At 43.0% G+C, this 5,015-nt stretch overlaps 1 long non-coding RNA gene across 1 annotated transcript; it reads right to left on the minus strand.

Annotated features, from left to right (window-relative positions):
* Window positions 1-1,678: 1,678 nt before the first annotated feature.
* LOC136018949 (uncharacterized) lies at window positions 1,679-4,631 on the minus strand. Its single transcript, XR_010614673.1, has 3 exons — window positions 4,552-4,631; window positions 4,276-4,387; window positions 1,679-1,733 (listed from the first exon to the last, which is right to left on the minus strand). It is a non-coding gene; the product is annotated as an uncharacterized LOC136018949 (long non-coding RNA).
* Between the last annotated feature and the right edge of the window lie 384 nt (window positions 4,632-5,015).

Here is a 5,015-nt window from a genome sequence, read left to right on the forward strand (position 1 = left end):
TAAAAGGGAGGAGGGGGGGCAGGTAGTAGGGTCATGTTATAGAGATTTCATGGGGCTGTAATTCCTATCTGCAGGCAGTGGCGATGTTTGCAGCTGCAGTGGTTAAGGCCCTGACAAATGGGCAGAAAGAAATTTCCTGTAAAGATACTTCCATTTAGATAGAATGATTTAAAAAAAACCAAACCCAAATCAATGACATAAAGGAAAGTTTCATTACACCAAGGGTGATTACATGCAGTGCAAACCCTACATCTCATCTGCTGCCTTTCTAGGAGCAGGGTGTCAATGTCAGGGCATCTGCTGGTGGCCTTTCAGAAGAGGCTCAAAAGATTTCCATTAGAGAAAAAAAACCCCTATTACTTTAAGCAGAAAAATTTAATTGATAGCATCTTCCTAATACATCTAGTGAACATACTTGAGGTAGCTGTGCCACTTTAAAGAAAATTAGATTTTGCATATAACAGATCTTTGGGACATTAAAAGCAATTTTGTTTCTTTTTGACAGCATTCATTTCAAGCTTTCATCTGAGACAGTGCCTAAAGGTGCCACCATAACACAGTGACCAAGTGACCAAGGCTGAGAGCCCTCCAAGCTGGCGCTCTGTTTACTGGGCAACATCTGATCAGTTCCAAAAACTTCCAGCCATGCAAGCTGCAGGACGTGCTCAGCAAGACCAGGGCTTGCAGCACATCAGCTCTTCCCTGGGAGCCAGAGAATCTCTTGAGCCTACCAGTTCATAACTCCCCATATCACCAACATGCCCCCAAACCCCTGCAAGCACAATGCTAGTGTCTTAAAAGATTAATTATTCTGTCTGGAAGAAAGAATAACAACACTTAAATGGGAGGATAAGGAGAACCCAAAGTAGCGGGAAAGACGAGGAAGGCAGAAGACACTGGGCTCTGGCCTGAAGGAGCCAGAGCCATTCTGACAATAGCCACAAGACACCAATTGCCTTCCTCACCACCTCCAGAAACCTGCTGCCCACTGCCTGCCTCAGCTCCAGTCCTACCTTTTAGCAATAGTCATGAATAGTAATGTTTTCAAACCCTCATAACAAGCAGAGCATCGTGTCTGGGGCAACTTCTGCACTTTGCATTGTAAAAGCAAATACGAGACAGAAAGGAGTGAGTCTGTGCTTGCTGAGAAATCTTCCCATAAGGATTTCTCACATGCTGGCAGTGCTGGCTAACCTGACACTGTGACAGTAAATTCAGCTGTGTGCATGTGTGTGCATGTGTGAGTGGGATGGAGAGAGAGCAGGAAACCTTCTAACAAATGCAGAGTATAATTCTTCCCTTTTCTTTCCTTTGGCTAATCTCTGAGTGCAAAGTAATTATCTTTCTCATGACTTTAAATCTCTCTCTCTGGTATATTCTTGCCTGTCCAACATGACTTTACAACTCCTTCATCTGGCACACAGCTGGCACGCCTCACGGTGGATTCCTCTAAAGAGTGATTTAAAGTTGCTTTCCATCAGTGTAAAACTAATGAGCAAGAAACATCTTGACACATGGTAACTGTAAGCAACACACTTGGTCAGCTGCGTACGAGAAAGACACCCTCACTTAAGGCTTTCCAACTGTTCTCTTACAAGCACTCACAAGGCTCAAAGCCCAGGATGCTTATTTATTAGTATCTTCACTTACCCAGGTGTCTCTTTTCAGATTGACACTCTACACTTCTAATGCAGCTTCCCATCTGGAAGTACTGCTTCTCTCTCCCGCTGTTTCTAGAGATGAACATATCAGAGTTTCAAATCACAGGACACACGTTTTCATTTAAACCCCCCCCCAAAAATAACCAACCACCAAAAACCTGAAGCTTTTTCTGTAGGACTCAGCACTTTGTTGCAGCAGTATGAATACAGCCAGCTTGCTAGTTTCACTGTTGTGATCCCAGATTTACCTCAGCTGAACTGAAAGTAGTGTGAAATTATTTCAGATTTACCAGGCTCATGTGAGAAGAGAGTTTTGACCCCTTCTAATTTATCTTAATTTTTTTCCCTTGTGAAACAGAGAAGCCTGAACAGAAATAAAACCTCAGGCCAGCGTTTTCTTACACAAATAACCAAATCGACACTCTAAGCAGGTTCAAGCCCCTAAAGGAAAGCACCCCTTTCACTATAATTTGATCTAAATAACTGTTGGTTGTCAGGAGTTTCAAGAATTCAGCTCAGTGGAAAAACAGCTTCTACATTTAGTACTTGGATGTGATTTTGTGGTTGTTTTAAAAAACATGAATGAAACCGTAGTAATATACATTGGAACTATCTAACATTAGAGTGTTTGCAACTCTGCGCTTCAGAAGCCAAATACTTCATAGCCAGAATTTAAAACATATTGACCATAACACATTTGTAAAACAAAGTTATCTGCAGGTAGAGAATATCTTCTCCTCATCTGTGTGTAAGACTATTAAGTAAATAAGAGGGGAGTCATAAGAGTATCTTAGGACTTGGTGCTGGCTTACTTGAATAGACGGAAGGCAAGCTTTGTAGGAAATCAAACTAATGCACTTGAAGGAAACAAATAAAACAGAAGAAAAGCTTTTGCTCACAAAAGATTAGAGGATAAGCTGAAGAACAACTTTCGTGCCTGAGAGTTTGCCTGCATTTTCTGAAGCATAACAGGCTTCCTGGGAAGAGGCTTACACACCTGGAAGACTGAACACACCAAGCTGGCCAACATTACCAAATATTTTCTTTAACGTACTGGAATTTGTTAGTCCTTTCTTTACTATGCACTTTCTACCTTCCTTTCCAATGCATCCTCAACCCTAATTATGAATAAATGCCTTTACTATTGCTCTTTGTGCACTCATGGAGCTTCCAAAACCTACCAATTTGTTTTAAAAAATTACAAATTAACTAGTTCTTCAACCTCAATAGGCACCAAAAGTGGTCTCCGCAGTGAGATTGAGATGGAAACATCCACAAGGTGCTGTAATGTGCATCAGGGCGTAAATAGCAAAACTAAAAGAAACTGTCAATACAGAGCAGCCAGAAAGGAGGTTCATGCCTCTGAACACCTCTCTGCTACCCTAGCTGAGAAGACAGATAACTTTAGAGAGATGAATGATCTTAAACAAATTGGGAAAGATTTTACTAGGAATAGGGAAAAGATTTCCACAGTATTTTCACTCCTCCCAGAATTAAAAGTTATCTCCCTCAGGCCTACTGAATAGATGCACTTTGGATTATGAAGTTTGAGTGGCCTTCTCCTAACATCCCTCTCTTGCAGATGACAATAATTTCCTATTAGCTTTGTTAATGCATGAGGAGCTCTGCAGCTAGTAGAGTTTTCTGCTTTCTTCCTGCTTCCCAAAGGCTATTTCCAGTTCCCAAACAGAACTCCCTGCCTCTCAGATCAGTACAAATCTTCAGCAAGTGGGGCATCCTCTGTGCCCCCTAACACCATGGGAAAAATGCTCTCTCCATCTCTTACATAAGCTACAGAGCTGGCTGCAGAAAGCAGTGACTTGTAATTATATTTAAACTTCTCCCTCCCTGTAACTTCTTAGTCTGCATGCCAACCACAGCACTCACCACAAAATTGCAGAAGAAAAATAAACAGAGATCAGTCCCTCTCGCATTCTAGCCTTTCTGCCCCATTACAAGAGCACAGTATGAGCACTTCTTCAAAAGAGACTCCATCAGCACTGAGCAGACATTAAATATGGAGAGAGACAGAGAGAGTACACGCACATGAGTGTGTGGGCACACATGCGTGTGAACCACGCTGTCCATGAGTGTCCCCTTGTGTACTACTGACTATGGGAGGGAGGTCTAGCAGTGAGCCTGAAGTGGAGGAGTATCCTTCACTTGATACTTCTATTATTTTTAGCAGCAGCAAACGCAGCCCCAGGCCACCCAGCCAGGTGTGAGAACTGAATGTGCATGGGGCTCTAGCATCTGTTGCTGCCCCAAGGAGCAACCACCTAATCAAACACAAGTGGAGAAATACAGGAAAGCGGTGCAGCATGATGAAGCCACCTCCTCACTTGGCAAGCCTGTAGTCAGGCTGAATATAAAACCTAGGATTTCCAGTGTCCTGGCCACATTCCCTCTGAAATACTAAACAAAGGAAGGTAAAGGTATTTTTGTTAGGACCCAAAAGTATGTTCTGCACAGACACATCAAGATACTCTAAGAAGTAAGATACCCTTACAAATGGTGAAGGCTGAGCATCATGGAAAAGAAGATCCAGATGCGCAGAAACATGAGGCATGTCCATACGTATCCAAACAGAGGCACAAAGAAATTGCTGACTTACCCAAAGTTATAAAAGCAGTCTGTGGCCAGAGTCTTTCCTGAGTCCCATCCCAAAGGCTTCAACTCAGCACCCTCCTGCTTCCCGCAGACAGGAGCAAGGAGCAATCATTTGGCTGTCAAAATGGAAGGCATAATTTTGGACTTATTTTAAAGAACCAGTACTCCATTTTGGATATACATGAAGGCAGACAAAGGGAACTACTGCTCTTAAAGTAGTTTAAGAGCACCATGGTGGAAGATGTTTTTTTTCCAAGAACTACCCAGCCTTGTCATAAACCTGTGTTAGATGGTGTTTATTCCTTGGAGCTGGCTAGGATCCTTCTCTGATTAACTTTCATTTTCTCTGGTCCAGATACTTGCACAGTGTGTAAGGGTAAATCCAGGTCATGCTCTCTGAAAACAGATTGATAACTCAATCAGAAATGGGGAAGATCTTAATTTGACACACGTTGTCAGTGATGGAATTTGTCAACGGAGCCAGCATGCTCTTAGGATGACTGGGGGTGGCAGAGAGGACTCAAGGAGCTGTGGGAGGCAGACACCCATCCTTGCTCTGACTATAGCCAAACCCTCCTGACAAATGCTTATGAAAAGGCCTGGGATGGGTGCCTGTATGCACACTGACACAGACAGACTGCTGGTGGGCAGCAAAACAACACCATAGTGCTGCGTTCCACAATGGCAGAAACAACCTGGACAAAGAAAATATCCCCTTCTACCTCCGGGCTGTATAAGATGATG

This window comes from Lathamus discolor, chromosome 1 (genome assembly GCF_037157495.1).
Source record: "Lathamus discolor isolate bLatDis1 chromosome 1, bLatDis1.hap1, whole genome shotgun sequence".
NCBI classification, from domain to species: domain Eukaryota; kingdom Metazoa; phylum Chordata; class Aves; order Psittaciformes; family Psittacidae; genus Lathamus; species Lathamus discolor.